Source organism: Hibiscus syriacus, unplaced genomic scaffold, assembly GCF_006381635.1.
Source record: "Hibiscus syriacus cultivar Baekdansim isolate YM2019G1 unplaced genomic scaffold, ASM638163v2 tig00113123_pilon, whole genome shotgun sequence".
NCBI lineage: Eukaryota > Viridiplantae > Streptophyta > Magnoliopsida > Malvales > Malvaceae > Hibiscus > Hibiscus syriacus.
Window position 1 is genome coordinate 1,799,590 of NW_024063443.1, and position 18,208 is coordinate 1,817,797.

General features: G+C 35.3%; 2 pseudogenes; both read left to right on the top strand.

The window, feature by feature from the left end:
• The first annotated feature begins 634 nt into the window (after window positions 1-634).
• On the top strand, window positions 635-7,436 carry LOC120185432 (annotated as a pseudogene).
• Window positions 7,437-9,002: 1,566 nt separating this feature from the next.
• On the top strand, window positions 9,003-17,143 carry LOC120185483 (annotated as a pseudogene).
• The last annotated feature ends 1,065 nt before the right edge of the window (window positions 17,144-18,208 follow it).

Genomic DNA, 18,208 nt, shown 5'->3' on the forward strand with positions numbered 1-18,208 from the left:
GAATTTTGATTATAAAAAAACCTTTAAAATAAAAGAAATTTTAATAAGTGTATCGATGCTTATTCTTAAGCTATTGATATCGTTCTATTAATATCAATACTATAATTGATTGGGTGAATTTCACTATATCGATTTGATATTTCTAGTATCCACAAGTATCGATTTCGTCAATCATATATCAATATCATAAACCGTTAGGTCAAGAGTCCTAAAATATTTAAGTTTTCCTTTCTTCAGTTAAATAAGAATTAATCAAGCAAGACGTTTGCATTTTACATATTAATGATGTTATGCAAATGGTTGTAATCTTAAAGATTATCAATCAATTTTCAACTTATTTTTACAACTACTTAGATGATGACATATGTTAGCAGTTTATTCGGGATTTAACGATATGACTTGGAATAAATTATTTTTTAAACTATGGTAATTAAATTGACAACGTTCTAAAATTTAATTGCAAGTACTTTTTTGGTGACTAAATTGATAATATCTTAAAAGATTAATGGCTATTTGAGTAGTTAATTCTGTTTATTTTCTTCTTCCCCTTATCTACCAATAAAATATATATTTTTTCTCCAAAACAGAACGCCCAAGCAAACGATAATAAAACATTAATGCAACGGTTCCCCGCCAAACACCTCGTTTGTTTACAACGCCCATAATTGAATATCTCTACAACGATGGTGGTGAAGATGACGTCCAACGACGTGGCCAGCGAGAACAGGACGTGCGTCGTTCTCGGAGGCCGTGGATTCCTAGGGAGATCGCTCGTTGCCAGGCTGCTGCGACTCGGCGGTTGGATCGTACGAGTCGCCGATTCCTCTTCTCACTCCCCTGCTCAACGATCCTTCCTCCGCTTCCGACTCTCTCCTCTGCAATGCTCTTTGCTCCGGTCAAGCCTCCTTTTGCCATATCGACGTTCGCGATACGTCTCAAATCATCAAAGGTAAAACGATATTATTCGCATATATACAAGTATGTTTAAACGCAAATATACGCTCAATATATGCATGTATGTTTTCAGATTAGGGTGATTTTATGCTTTTGTTAGTTAAGAATTAATCCAGTCTGAGCTGAGCATTATTGTCTGAATATACTTAAATTTTTGCGCGAGTCCCCCCTTCCCCCGAGGTTTCATTGATCCTAGCCTTCAAGTAAAAGCATATTCATTGTTGATTTAAAATGAAAATGATCAAAAAGTAATACTGACTATACCATAATTAGTCTATAGAGGTTAAATCATGTATTTTACAACCAAAAGAAATAGTTTATATATATCTGTATTTGCAAAAATGTTGTTTTCTTTTCATTTCAAACACGTTTTGGTTTCATTTCTTTTCTTTTCTTTTTTTGGGAGGGGGTGAGCTTAGTAGTTTTACATTGTCCTTTCTTAATTGAAATGTGGAATTTTTCATTTTACTTACCTTTTACTAGAAATTAGAAGTAAAATGGAAAATGCCAAAAATGATGTCTTTTCCTCAGAGATTAATATTTACCTGATGGATTAGCGTAGCTGGAAAGAATGGGAAATTATGGTTTTTAGTACCGATATTTTGCTCCTCAGAAACCATGCATATTCTGATAATTGAAAACTTCAAAAAATGCCAGAGCTTAATCAATCTTTTCTTCTTCTTCTTTTAAATTTTCCTTTACGAACTTACTGGGGAAATGGACTCATGGAATTGGTATTGTTTGATTGCAAGAATATTAGCTAAAATATAGTAGTAACTACGTTCTCTTTGTTAAGAATCTGAAAGGTACTGAGGTGACGAGGAAATAAATTGAATTCATAATCTAATATTTTTAGTCTCATTTTCAAAATTGAAAATTCCTTGAAACATAGAAAATATTTGAGGATTGACTGTGTTGACAATGCACCACTTGCAGTAACTAAAGGTGCAGATGTTGTATTTTACATGGAGCCGACTGATTTAGACATACATGATTTTTATACTTGTTACATGATCATAGTTCAAGGTAATGGATCCCCCCCTCTTTGTGGTTTTTTTTTCTTTCATTTAATATTTTAGTTTTGTAATTAATACATCACATTTCTAAAAAATGGATACCCTTGTGGAGATACTATATTCAGGTGCAAAAAATGTCATTAATGCATGTCGGGAATGTAGAGTTAGACGAATTGTATACAACAGTTCTGCAGATGTTGTTTTTGATGGTTCGCGGGATATACTTCATGGTGGTTTGTCTTTCATTTGCCCGGGGAAAGTATGTTTCCTATTGTTGCAATCTAATGAAATACTTTGGAATCTGTGTTACCATTTGTGGGTTGTTAATGGTCATTTATTTTATTGTACAAATACAGTTTCTGGATACATTGATTGACCTTAAGTTTCATGCGGAAGGTCTAATCAGGTTAGCGAACAATATTGATGGTCTTCTAACATGTGTACTTCGGCCTAGCAATGTCTTTGGACCTTGTGATACACGCTTCGTGCCTTTGCTAGTGGATCTAGCCAAATCTGGTTTGTCAAAGGTTTGTGATATGTCTCAGTATAACATAATCTGTGTAGAGCTGTAGTTTTACTACTATCTTATTTTTTTGGAAAATTCCTGATATCATCAATAGTAGCTGAAACATAATTACAACAATTTACCTTTTTAAGAACTTCTCCATTTTTATCCTAACCTCTCATTTTTGGAGTTATCTCGGGTAAGATCCTTAGTTGTCATGCATCTTAGATTCTTTTTATGCTTTCGGTGCCGGTGAATGTCTGTTTGTAAAATTCTATTATTTCTCTTGATTCTTTTCTTCAATACTTAATTGTCTGTTTTATGTTATGATGCAACATAGAATATTTCTATTTAATTCTTTTTATATTGATTGGGTCCCTTATTTCAGTTTATTATAGGAAGTGGTGAAAATATGTCTGACTTTACGTATGCGGAGAATGTTGCTCATGCTCATATCTGCGCAGCAGAAACTCTAGACTCTCGGGTGGTCTCTGTCGCTGGAAAGGTTCTCCTTAGAAGTTTAATTGGATATGAAGAAAATCTCTTTCATATTTTAATTTATATTGAATCTATATATAAGGGAGATGTCCTCAATGTGCAGGCTTTTCTCATCACAAACCTCGAGCCCATAATGTTCTGGGAATTTGTATCTCTCATACTTGGAGGTTTAGGGTATCCAAGGTAAAGCCCCTTGATTTTAATAATGGGCAAAGTGTGACACTCTGTCGCTGGAAAGGTTCTCCTTAGAAGTTTAATTGGATATGAAGAAAATCTCTTTCATATTTTAATTTATATTGAATCTATATATAAGGGAGATGTCCTCAATGTGCAGGCTTTTCTCATCACAAACCTCGAGCCCATAATGTTCTGGGAATTTGTATCTCTCATACTTGGAGGTTTAGGGTATCCAAGGTAAAGCCCCTTGATTTTAATAATGGGCAAAGTGTGACATGTCATTTATCAGCACAAGATGCTGCTGAATATTTCCATACCATTGGCAGCAGGGATCTATACATAGGAATAAGTCTTCTTGCTTGGTTGGCATTGGGTTGCAGCTGGTATTTACTGTTATGCTATACAAAATCTGTTGTTATATGTTTTGTTGTGCTGTTTGATTTTGTTTTCTGAATTCTCATATATATTTTTTTTGTAATAAAATTGTGTTTTTGTCTTTCTACTGCATTGGTACAATTATTTTCTTTCCCTTTGTTCGATTGTTCAAGACTTTCAATGTTTTTCTCCTAACTGGAGTTGTAATCGTACTGCAGACCTTACATAAAGGTTCCTACTTGGATGGTTTCATGTATTGTCTCACTTCACCAATGTTCACATGACAAATTGAACAACCATAGCGTATCATCTCACTACATGCTTCAATTAGCTTCACGCACCAGAACCTTTGACTGCTCTGCAGCTCAAAACCATCTTGGATATTCACCTGTTATCTCCCTAGAGGTAAGTTTCTTCCATCTTTCTTTGTATTTAAATGCAATCCTTTCTACCATATAATATACGCATCATATGTCCTTTCTTTTAGCACTCCTATATTATATAGAGTATTTTCTTGATCTTCTGTTAGCCTATAGTTGCTTCTAATTTATATTGAATTTTAGAAACCAGAATACTTATTATTAATTGACTAGCCAAAGTATGTATACATTGCATTCAATTTATTTTCTTCTTTTGTATTTTTTTTTTGTCCCTCGATGTCATTGCTATTGTTGATCTTTATAGGGTAATCATCAATTTGACTTGCACAGTCGATTAAACTTTTTTCACTTCAATTTAATAGTTTCCTGACAAGCTGTAATGTAAATAGGTCATAATTCTAGTTCATTCTTGTTCAAGTTCCTTAAATATCCAGATGTATTGTCTTTGATGGCAAGGTTAATTCTGCTTATTTCCTTGAACAGAACTGATATAATGAATGGGATTTTGTAGGATTTGGAATCCTTTTTGCTATGCGAAATTCAAATGTAAAAATATGGTCCTTCAGAGTAGGCTTTCTAGTGGAATCAAATAACATCTTTTGCCCTTATCTCTTTATCCTTGTTCTTCCCTATCTGATAAGCGGAAGATTGTTATCATTCTCTGATATGCATTTTTCCTCACGTGACCACCTTAAGAGATGATTAGTGTTAGTTTCAAACTGATTGAATTCAGCACATATAAGTGCTTGTTTCAAAGACTGCTAGCTTTTTTAGATCTGAAAGTTTGACATCTTTTATTGCTTTTTGTTGCTTCAGGATGGTATCAAGTCAACAATTCAAGCATTCTCTCATTTAGCCAATGACACATTTTATACGAAATTTAATGAACAATCCAAAGTGGAGAAGATGCTAGGCGGAGGGATAGGTAGTCCATTATCTGAATTTTTTATGCAGACTTGTAATGGGATTGCATAGGCATTTTCTCTGAAGTTTATGTTTGGCCAAAAAAATTGAAGTGGTTTCCTTACAATGATTGAGCATATTAAGTTTTTAGAAGATTTTTAATGTTGGAAATAATTTTTTTCCCTTCTGATTGTTTTTCGTCTATCAGTATTATACCTATTTTTCAAAGTCCAGGTGCTTTCTGAAGCATGCTATGCAATAAGATTGCACTATGGGAAGAATAATTCAAATTCAGTTCCTTTTTTCCTCAAATGCTGGTGAAGGTTTCTGGGTGTCAATCATAACCAATAGGCTAAACAGTGCACGCTCACTTTGCCTGAAGCCTATATCAACTTCATGGTAAATTGTACAATCAGATACAGGCATAGTACTAGATGCACCAACTGATCACTAATTGAAGACTTTAAGACATTGCTCTTGACTCACCACCTTTTCCTTCAATGCATCATGCATCCTAATATGCTACTGTAAACAGTTGAGTCATGATAACACTATTTTCTCTATATAATGACCTTAAATTACTTTGTTTCAGTTGCAGACATCTTACTGTGGAGAGATGAAAGAAGAACATTTGCATGCTTCTTTACGCTGGTTTTATTATTTTGCTGGTTCTTTCTCTGTGGAAGAACTTTTGCCTCATCTTTAGCAGACCTTCTGCTTCTAGTTGTAATCACTCTTTATGGACATGGCATTTTATCATCAAAGCTGTGAGTATTGGTAATTAGATGCCTCTTATGGAATTTCATTATGCCTTTTAAAAACATCTTCAATTTGTTGTGGTTTATTTGAGCCCCATTTTTTCACATTGATTGAATCCATCTGGAACTTGAAACAGTAGCTTCCCATTTTGGTTTTCCCATTTCATCCTTTTTCTTTTACACTGTCCATGTTTTATGCCAAACTCTTTTGATTAATGTTATCTTTTTCTGGGACATATAATTCTTTATCATTCCACTGTTTTGGCTACATTGCTCTGGCTATTCTTTTTTCTGCAGATTTGGAGTTTTCTCTCGATATTTTATAGTCAGATAGATGTTATGAAGTACTTAATCTTGATTCCCTTTGTTCACTTTTACCATTTCTGTCAATATGACCGAGGCTTTCTTTCCATACAATAAAACCAACGTATTAGATACCATGATTTCTCCACCTCTAAAGCAATTAAAGAATGTGGTTTAGTTGTGTGCATGGTATAGAACTCTTGACATACCAGAACATTTTTCTCTCTAAAAGTATTTACATTCCCCTGATCAACTGATAGAATCTGCAAGTTTTATTTTTCCTTCCGTAGCCTGTTGAATTTAGTAATATTTTATTAAGAATCTTTTTCGTACGAGCATGCACAAACTAATGTGAAAACATACATATCTGTCTCTGATATAATTGCCTTTGCAACAGTTGTGGTTATGCTGTTCAAGAGATACCTTCGTCTTGTTTCCAAGTCACTGTATCAGATGTTCAAAAGTCATTGAGATCCATAGCGTATATATGGAATAAAGGAGTACGCAGAATAAAAACGTTGGCAAAGGGAGAGGATTGGAGCAAGTTTTTCAAGGTTTGCATTTTGATGGCAATTCTTTTAACAATCTATTGCACTTATATGGTATTTTATGATTTGTTTGTAAAGCATAACGGATTTCTAGTCTGGAACATGTATTACATAAAATCCCCAACATAGAAATTGTTCATGTCCTGTTGAAATTCTCCATGTTCGGGTTAGATCTTATCGTACATTGCACCATGCCATACCTACAATCTGGTATCGTCCTCTTCGGATGTTTACCGTCTCTCTAGGCTTTGCCATCTGAAGGGTGCACTTCCCCGGGTTCAAACGCAGAACCTCACATACAAGGTTTTGTTTTGGTTGGACCTTTAAACAAAGGGTGAGATTTTTTTATTACCCCCACATGCTATGCTACTCGGGTGTGAGGGTCTGAGTATGAGCAAAAAAAAAAAAACTAACAGTTTTTTGTTCTTGTTATTGAATTTCTCACTTATGCATTTAACTTGTTCAGGTTGTGGTTTCCCTTTATCTCTTAAAGTATATGCAGTCTTATTCCTTGGCCGTGCCTTTTGGCTTCGGTGAGCAAAAACCTAACAATTTGCTTCTACCAATAACTCAACATTTCTTTGGTTATCGGTATTGACTTCGGAAATGATCCGTATTGCAGCTCTGGTTTATGCCTTCACTGCATATTTTGTCTATGATCAATATGAAGCAGAGATTGATGCATTAAGGTTACTTCTGTTATGTTGCATGGTGGAATTAAAAGAATTCTTATGGAGGTGCCTACCATCATCCTTCCAAAACGACAACGTTTCGCATCAACCAAAAGTCGCTGTTCGAGTAAAGGAGCGGAAATAGTCTGTTCGAGCTCGGGTCATAGGTGTAAGTGTTGGATACAAGTACGTGCCCAATACGAGTATGTTCATTTCATTTTATGTATTTGGAATGTCCTTGAAGGATGATATGTAACATCGGAATACAAAAAAAAAATATTTTCCTAGCAAAATAGAGAAGTAGATGGGGTCGTAGTTTAACTGAATGCATGGCCAATGTAAAGTCTATCCCTTCTAAATCGTTCATTTTAAAAGTATGTCAGGGAAGAGGGATATATATACACACACGTATATGTATTCGTAACACATGTTGAGTGACTAGAAGGTGTGAATCATACCCGAATTAAGTTACCTCAGCTGTTATTCCTAGAGATTTCGGGTTCGAGCACCAGCAACTATAGTATATTTGAGCTTTCATTATCAAATGGTTGAGTCTTTAGAACATATATTACCACTTGTAATCACCTTATATTAATAAAAAAAAGTGAATCATTGTTAACTAACATCCCGTCCAGAGCATGGACACATTCAGTTAAAAAAATCAATCGGAGTGACTATCCCGACCAAACACATCTACACTTTCAATCAAGTTCGAAAAGCACAAAACTCACAAGAAGAAAACCAAAATTAACAACCCTTATCCTTAATACGATCCCCACCCTACATTCCAACATGGATCTCAACCACAACAACCACTCCAATAAGCATTTTCCCCATAAGTATAGCTCCTATCAGTGTACTTTCTTACAAAACGAAGCGGTAGCTTCAAGATCAATTTAGAATTTTCCCAAATCGCTCAACAACAGCTGCCACTGGCTGAACAACAATCACATGAGGTCATATAGAAAGCCTTTAATGAGGCTTTCCAATTTTTTCATGTGACACTCAATATTTAAGATGATCCATTCATTAACTATCGAAGCGACTCATAATAAAACGGACTTTAAACATATGTCTATATTTTTCTTTTTATTAATCAATATACATCAACATAAGCAACAAAAATAAAATTCAAAGATTAGACAAACAACCTATAACATGATTGAAAAAAAACAAGTATTTACAAAGACAAGGGCATTCTCATCATATAACTTCCTTTCGTAAATCATGTCAAAACACAAAATTTACATAATTGAACCATTATAATTATATCTGTATCAAACCTCAACTCAATCAGGGTTTTATAACAATTATAATTATAAAAAAAGCTTTTAGGAGTTATTTAACAAAATTAACTAAAATATTTATTAAAAAAATCATATTTATTACCATATATGATTTCACTATAAACATACATAACAAAATTAATTTACTAAAACATCATTTTTATAAACTGAATCATTTTTCATTTATATTGAATATTATATTTCAAATTAGCACGTTTATATCAACAAAACCCTCCCACTGAATAAGAAAAACTCCACTCTGGGTATAAACATGATATTTAACCAATAATAAATTTGTTATAGTAAAGTTTGTGGTGTCTGTGTATAATAAATTTGTTTGTTAACCAAACGCTGAAGACTGTTTTGAAAAATTCATATAATTTCTTTAGCAACAACGACAGACAGTGTCTTCAATTTGGATTTACAAATAATATTCAAATCATGTCAAACTAAAATATAAGAATGAAGTTTAAAATTCAGCATAATAAAGGGACTAAAACAACAGTTAATCGTTATTTTAAAGATTTGGCTTTCTGTTTCGAAACGACAACGTTCTGATGTGGCCCTATCCTTTTATCCTTCTCGCTTGAGGTTTGTATAATTTCCCCCAATCTCCTTCCATCGGATTCTTCAAATTCATTTGTAGTCGATTTTCAATCATTTTAGGGTTTCAGTTCTCTCTCTCTCTCTCTCTCTCTCTCTCTCTCTCTCTCTCTCAGTTTCGTTCGTTCTAACAGCTTCTTAGAGCCCTAACTTTGAAGACCGCGAAATGGGTCCACCGATGAATCTACAGAGGCTAGGCAAAGAATCGTACGAACCCGCACCGCTGTCGAATCATTTATGGGTCGGAAACCTTTCGGGTGAGACAGTGGATTCGGATCTGACGGAGTTGTTCAACAAATTCGGCGCACTCGATAGCGTCACCACGTACTCTTCGAGAAGCTACGCCTTCGTCTACTTTAAGCGCGTGGAGGATGCCAAGGCGGCAAGGGACGCTCTCCAAGGAGCAACCTTGCACGGAAACCATATCAAAATTGAGTTCGCTCGACCGGTTTGTTTCGTTTTTCTTTTCCTTTCCGTCTCGTTAGGGTTTTCAATTTTTTCGCAAATTTTGTATAACTATTTCTGTCTATGTTCTGAAGTAATCCTGAATAGAAACCGATGTTTTAGATGTCTTCCAAATTCGTGTTTTTTGAACAATTTTCCACAAACTATTCTTACTATTTTTCACGAAACCTCGAATTAAACCTGGAATCTAAATGCAATCAAAATATGAAGCTAAAGCGAGCTTAATCAATTAAAAAGAAAAAAAATCTGGGTATAGATGATGGGAGCGTCTTTAAGGCCATAGATCGTACTGTAATGGAACTTAGAAGTCATCGCAACCGCTAAGTAGTTTTCAAAATTCACGATATAAGGGTTGAACTTGAGAGGCGAGTATGATGGAGATCTTATAATTTCTTCTTCTGAAGAAGAATGTACATAGCGATTAACTTTTTTTCTTTGTATCAAACAATAATTTTTAGTATTCACAAATGGTCGAAAGCAACAATTTGATCAATTATATTTCCTGCAATCAACCTCTCAACGGAAATAATGGATACCATTGCTCCTAGCTGAGTTGCAGGTTTTATAAGATTGTATATGTTTAGGAATTTCTTAGTCAATTGACTATAAATGTTCACACATTACCATATTCATCAAATCTTTTTTTTTTACTACTAGTCAAATATAAATTTAAATGCACAAACTTGTATCAATAACAAGAAATCTCCCCAAAAAAAAAGTATCAACTAGTAACCGTATATTGAGTTATATGAATTCATCACTTCTTTAAACCAATTCAATTGTACGATCTCGACGTGAGTGTTGGATAGTATATAATTTTGACACGGCATATTCAGATTTCGCTTTAAACTTTTTCGTATATTAGGAGGATTCTTCAAGGATTATACCTTAATCTTTATACTCCGAACACCCTAAAGCAACATCATTTGACAAATTATAATATTCCTTTAAAACTGGTATGCTTTTTAATTCATTTTCACTACTCCCCATAACATTTCCAAGCCAATTGATCTTAGTTTGATTAAATTTTGGTAAATTAGATTTGGATTAAACAAACAAGATGGTTAAATGGAGTTTGACAAAATTGTTGTTTAGGTGATTAAACAAACAAGCCAATTAATCAACAGAATGATACGCATGTGAACTTTAATTATCTATTTTATTTCTAGAGGCTAGAGAACATATAGAGTGATGGATTTTGATTTGTTTGTTTGTTTTTGTTTTGAAGATGACAGTTAATACAACTTAAAATGAGTTTAAATCTTTCATATCAAAAGAGCCCACTTCAGTATGGCGAGCTTCATATGGATTAGAAATTGTGCATGTAGAAAATGATAGTTTTTTTCTTCACTTGAAGAATTGTAGGATGTCATAATCTAAATATTTGCTTGCAATAGAACAAATAGTAGAGCATTTCTGAGATTACATGAATTCAAGCAATTAGATTTTTCTTTGAGTAACTTTTTAAGCAATTAGATGTTATAATTACAGAAGAATGCGTTTTAGTTTATATTCCTGCAATGTTTTTAATGTGTTTTCCCTCCTTAGATGCCCTGCACTATGTAAGAAACCATGTCTAACCTTTGAACTTTTTTGGGGTTTGTTGTGATATTTCCCAGGCAAGACCTTGTAAGAATCTATGGGTTGGTGGGATTAGCCAGACTGTTTCAAAGGAAAAATTGGAAGAAGTGTTTCGTAAATTTGGTAAAATTGAAGATTTCAAGTTCCTTAGAGATCGTAACACTGCATTTGTTGAATATTCTAGCATGGAAGATGCTTCTGAGGCCATGAGAAACATGAGTGGGAAGCAAATAGGTGGGGAGCTGATTCGTGTTGATTTCTTGAGATCCCACCCTTCAAGAAGAGTAAGTACCTGCATTTGGAATTTCAAATCTTCTTTTACTAGTTAGAACTATTTTATGTTACTCGGGCTCAACTGAGGCGATTGGAAACAAGTTTGTGCTCAAAATGGGCATTCTCAAAATTTCTTCCAAATTTTTTCATGTGTTCTGAGGGTCCTTGGAGGGCATATCTTCATACTCATGTTCAGTTACATCAGGAAAAATGGAGAGTCAGAATGACACAGGAATTGCCTTTTGGTTAGGATTGGCGTCTTGTTGATAGTTCCCACACCAATATTTTCCTGTTCTTGAAGCTTGTCTATCCAGTTCTCCATTCCTTGTATCTTGAATTACACATTTATAACTCTTTAATGTGCTGGTAGTTATGACATTGGATGAATTTTCTTATCGATCCTATTGACAGGATCAGTGGCCTAATAATCATGACCTTAGAGATGGGACTTTTTCTGGAAGGATGGGGTCTTCCGACAGCCATTCTCTTGCAAAAAGGGCTGTGAGTTCTAAACCGAAAAGCTTCTTTCGATCTAGATTTTGCATAATGTTCTTCATCGTTCCTGCACTTACATTTATTGCCTGACTTGAATGTTTTTGCATTCTGATTTGTCGAATCATTTATGCAGCATTCTCAATTAGGTGGCCAAAAAGTTGATGGTCAGCCTAGCAAAGTTTTGTGGGTAGGGTATCCTCCCTCCGTGCAAATTGATGAACAAATGCTTCATAATGCCATGATACTTTTTGGTGAGATTGAGAACATGAAAAGCTTCCCTTCAAGAAACTATGCCCTTGTGGAGTTTAGGAGTGTGGAGGAAGCTCGGCGTGCAAAGGAGGGTTTACAGGGTCGTTTGTTTAGTGATCCAAGGATCACCATTATGTACTCAAGTAGTCAACTTGCACCTGGGAGAGATTACGGCTTTGATTCTGGCACGAAGGGGCCAAGGCCTGGCATGATGCTCAGTGACCATCCATTTAGGCCTTCACATGTGGAAATTCTTGGTCAAAATCATTCATTACTACCAAATACAGTATCTGGATCATTGCCATCCAGTGGCATTCTTGGACCAAATGTGCCGATCAGGTCTTTTAGTCATCAAGAATACAATGATTCATATGTACATCACAATATGCTGGATGCTGATCTTAAAAATCTCGTTGGTATAAACCGGGGAAGGCCATCTCCTGCTGTTCCTTCTGCTCAAGGTTTTAGGCCTTCACCAAGACAAGCATCTGGTTCATGGGATGTTTATGATGCGAACCAATTTCAGAGAGATGCAAAACGGTCGAGGATAGAGACTGTAATGCCTATTGATGATCTTAGGCCAGTAATTGGTGGAGGTGCTTCTGGTCCATTTGTGAATATCCAGGGGAAGGGTCATTTAAGTCCTGGGCCTGGAAAGGTCACTACGGTGGACCTGGAGTAGCCCCTCCTGATAATGATTTCATATGGAGAGGCATTATTGCTAAAGGCGGAACGCCTGTTTGTCATGCTCGATGTGTTCCCATTGGAAAGGGGCTAGATACAGAACTGTAAGTGTTGTTCTTTTTTCCTTGGTACTTCTTTGCAAATTTCCATTGTGTAAAGAAAATGCTCGATCCCCTGTTCATTCCATGTAAATATCCAATGTGCTTTGCTTTTAGTTTTTAATTTTTGTTCATAGCGTATAGGGGTTTTATCTGATGGATCTGTTTTGAGAATGATTGTTGGACACATTAATTTGTTTGTTTCTTTATTGTGAATATTCTATTCCATGTTACTGCGATTGTTATTCTTACTTGAAAATACCCAATTCCCACACTTGAAAAATATGAACACATCCATGTCATATGCATAATCGTATTTAACACTCACACCCAAGTCCAAATAATATTGGTTCTATTGAAGAAGGGAGAATTTGTTGAGCATTCAGGTACAGGTACATCAGACACATGTAATGCAAAGGAAGATAAAATAGTTGAAATTTGTGTTGGCTTTTGGAACTATTTTTGTGCCACTTGCAATATGTTCGCTAACTGAACTCCTCTTGAATTTCTTTCATCTAACCTACAAATTTGACATTTAGCTGTCGCTAATGTCATTAGTATATCTCACAGACTTGAGTGAAGTTTCCTGTTTGCTTATGTCTTTGTTTTTGTGGGTGGGACCTTGCCTATTGAGTTCCTGGTTTTTGAAGGCTTGTTTCCACAAACTATTTTAAGTTGGAGTTTTCTTTGTTTCTATGTTGTTACACACTGAATTTCTTGTTTTCTTCAGTCCCAGAGTTGTTAACTGTTCAGCCAGAACAGGATTGGATACGCTAGCAAATCACTGTGGCGATGCCATCGGATTTGATATTGTTTTCTTCTTACCGGACAGTGAAGATGATTTTGCATCATACACCGAATTCCTTCGCTACCTTGGTTCAAAAAACAGAGCTGGTGTTGCTAAGTTCGATGATGGGACTACGTTATTTTTGGTGCCTCCATCTGAATTTTTAACAAAAGTTCTAAAAGTTTTAGGACCTGAAAGGCTCTATGGTGTTGTTTTGAAGTTGTCTCCAGAGGTGCCAAGCGCTGCACCACCACAACCACATCAACCTCTTTCTCATCCTGATTACAGTCATTTGAAAGAAGAACAGACTCTGAAGATGGAGTATGGAAGGGCTTTGCATGAGGACTCCAAACCTCCTGCAAGACCACTTGGACAATCTACCATGCAAAGTCCACAACCCAATACTGCAGGGCCACTGTCCCAAACTGGTGTTGCTTTAACACCTGATCTGATTGCTACTCTAGTTTCCTTTCTCCCGATGACCTCACAGTCCACTGCTGTTGGAGGTGTTCAGCCTCCATCAATGATATCAACTACGCAGTCCTCATTTGCTCAAACAAATGCGCCTAAGGGAGCTTCTGCATGGAGCCAGGATCAGCAAGCTTCTGAGTCTGCAGTCCCACCTTTCCAAGGGTTTAATCCTTCAGCACAATTACCTCCAGTTCAGCATTACTCCACCATATCAAGTATACCCGCCTATTCAGCCCAAATGGCCCATGGCGACACTCAGTTTCAGGATTCTGTCATCGGCTTGCAACAGCAAGGTGCCGCATCATCAATGCCACTGACTAATTTCAATATCCCATGTCAAAGTGAACATGGTGTTTTTTCTGCCTCTATTAACCAGCAGTACCAGCCTCAAGTTCCTCCTGGTACACAGAAAGGCTATGGAATGATGCATGTATCCAATGCTTCCGGGTTATATGGTGCACCAACTCTTCAGCAGCCGAGCAATCCAAATGTTTTGCCTAATCAGGCTCATGGTGCTACTATTTCCCAGCCACTAAATCTGATGCAAGCTGACAGTAAAAATATGGACCCGCCTAGTCAAGTACAGCTACTGCAATCTGTGCCTTCTGGAGCTGGTCATGGCACATCAGATGTAGAGATTGATAAGAACCAGCAATACCAGTCAACGTTGCAATTTGCAGCTAACCTGCTGCTCCAGATTCAGCAGAAGCAACAGCAGCAAACAAATCCTCCAGGTGGACAAGGGACAGGGAGTTAGCCATGAAATCTCCTTCAATCTAGGTAATTTCCGTTGCTTATTTTCAACTCGTACATGCGGCTGCTTGACTAGTTAATTTCGGGACGGTCTTTGATTGATGTTTGTTATGCGATGATGGTTGTTAGATGACTGTTATTATCCTCCCTTTTCGATGGCTGCATGTTCATTCTGAAAATTGCATATGTGAAGTAGAACTTTGTTAATTTAGAACTTAAAAAATTTAGGAGTAATGGAATCTCTGAAGTTGGAACTTTCTAGTCATCTACGATTTAGGTTGAAGTTTCTTTTAACTTTCAATGCTTTTGTTTGAACCTATTACATGCTAGATATCATACTTTCATGCACTATTCTTCTTAGCCTTTCCATTGTTAGCCATGAACCTATTCTTGATGGACGGTTTCTATGGTTTAGTAACTTTGATTAGGTTACGAGGGAAATTATTTCATAGGTGAAGCTTGGATATACATCACTTCACGTTATGATACATGTTTAATCTCGTTTTTCCTACCTGTTTTTGTTGCATGGAATTGATCTGCTGCATGTACTCGCTTTTAGCGTTGCCTCCTAAGGTTTTTTCACTTATGCTTCTTCATTGTTTTATCTTCTTTGGTGAACTACATAAATGGTCCATCTTGCATGAGTAAGCTTATGCTTTTAGAAAATTAACAACCAAGTGATTATAATGTAATAAATCAATAATGTTAGTGACTAGAATGTAAGTTTTTAAATATTAGTGGTGAAAATACAAATTTAAACATTAGCGGTCAATTCTTTAGTTTATATTCTTTATAGGTATTATTGTGTACATACGTTTTCATCTTCAATTAGTATATGTATTAATTGTGTTATTCTTTTGTATCTATCTATTTATCTGTTTGTCTATATATAATACATTCCATCTTTCTCAATTATCCTAGTGTTGCATTGATTTTGATTTTCGACAATCATGTGCACTTCCTCACTAGATAATAGGATGAACCCAAGAATTCTTTAACATGTAAATATTATGGGATTCAAATTTGTAATTTTACTTGTAACCAAGTTAATTTACCAAGTCTTAAAGACTGTTGAAATACTAAAATAGTTTTTCCCCGTCCAAGTATTTACCATTGAAGCTAGGTGCTATATTTACCTGGACTCTTCATTTTTCTTTCTAAAATATATATGTCCTATGCATATTCGAACATGAATACGAGGTTATGATTCTCCTAAAATATGAAAAGGAAAACATAGAAAAAAAAGTTTATCCATATTCCGAATCGAGTCAAGGGTAAGACAGATTCTTAAATGAAGTCCAAAACTTGACCGAAGTTGAGTACCTGTAATAGTTTAAAGAGCAAGAAACTCTAGTCACTATTTAAGTTTGTGGTGCTTAGATTCAAAATCCAAAAAACAAATTACTTTTTCAAAGGATTCGTACAAACAAAATGCAGCCATTGGATATTTAATCTAAAATCTCGGTCAAGGTTCGATGTATAGTTTCTCCGAATTCGTGTGGAGAGACTAGCTTTTTCTGGGCATTTTAGAATGTAAGCCAAAATTTTGATGGCAGAATCAGTGAGAGGTTAAACAACATCCGTTTCTTGATGATCTAAATGAACATTTCAAATGGAAAAAAACCCAAGTTTGAGCTTTGGTTTGATGGGTTCTGGGACGTAACATTGGAAGAGGGTCGAGTGTTGCTTAAGGGGAAAGGCTTTATGTTCTGTTTGAAGTACATTCATCGATGTCAATGATAATCGCGTCCTGTTTGATTCGTTCTTATCGGTTATTATGTTGTTCAGACCATTCATTTTTCCCGGATACTTATATATTGATTTTGTTGTTCCCACCTTCCATTTTTCCCGGATACTTGTATCGATTTTGTTGTTCCCACCTTCCATTTTCCGGGTACAGAATACGTTCCCCTAAAGATCAGAATGAACTAAGTTTTCGACGATATTTGAATGGGATGGTAGTTATTTAGGTGATTGCTTTGCTATCTTATCTTGTGATTTCAAGCCTTAAATTCATTTTCCAACTCGAGCCTTAAAAAATGCATTTTATTTACTTAATTGTTGCATCGTATTATGGGCCAAAACAGCCCTGAAATTTTAACATGACGTTTTTGTTTCGATTCTGTAGGTAAGATATTGGTTGAAGCATGCGATTATGGATGAATTGCCGAGAACGGCCTTCTTTTTCCTCCTCAAGCGGCACAGCGTTAGATGTTTCATGACTTGTGCAAGTTTTGTGTTTTCCTTTCTAATCCAATCTCCCTTTCCTTTGCCCTATTAAAAAACACTCTTTTCCCCCTTTAATATGTGAAAATGATCAAAAAACAAATATGACTTTATAAGAAATTAGTCTAATTTTACATAAATAGTTACGTATTATTAATAAAGTTTTGAATAAACACTGCTTTATAATCATTTTAGATTATAAAAAAACATTTTTTTCTTTACAGATGAGGCTGAAAACATTATATTAACACGAAAGGATGCTATGAATTACGATATGTAAAATTGATGTTGACATAAAAGAGGAAGATTGCATCTAAACCTTGTAGACTTGCAGTTACACTTGTAAATTTGTTGTCATTGCATTGATCGGATGAATTATTAATATATTAAATTGTATGGAAATATGGATTATTTTTTATGAAATTAAAGTGATTAAAAGGTAGTATCTATTTTAAATTATTAGTTTAATACAAAAATAAGTGTTCAAAGTAAGCCTTGAAAAATGTTTGTGCCTAAAGAAGTTTTTCGCTTAAAATAGGCGCCAAATGTTTCCAATTTTAATTTTTAGGTTCTCGATTGTTAACTGTAGTTAAAAATCCTCGTTAAGTAGTAGGTGTCGGGTTTTTGGTAATTTTGAAAATTTGTTTAAAAAATTTAAAAAAAGTACCAACAGCAGCTCGTCCCTCTCCCCCCTCTCATTCCCCTCCCCCTCCCATAGCCACCGATCAGTTAGTCGTGACCGTCATCGCCACTGTTATTAGCATCTGCATCAACTCTCGATCAAACCCCCTTTGGCCTTTCGTTGTAATCTGTCACCGTTTACTGTGGAGAAGCGTTTAAAGGTTCGTCGGATCGTCGTCGTTCTTCATCGATTCCGATCGATTATGATGTTTATAAGTCACACCGTCACCACTATTCGAACCACCGTGTAATTCCGATCAAAACTGAATTGTTCGACGATGACGATGATGGCCGGAGATGAATGAAGACAATTGATAATGGGTTAAAATGAGAAATTTTAGTTTTTTAGGTTTTTTATAATTTTAATAAAAAAATTAGGTATTCTTATAAATAAATTAAGTTTTTTTTAAAAAATATTTTTATTATTAAAAAGTAAAAAATAAAAATATAACGGTAAACACCTAAAAA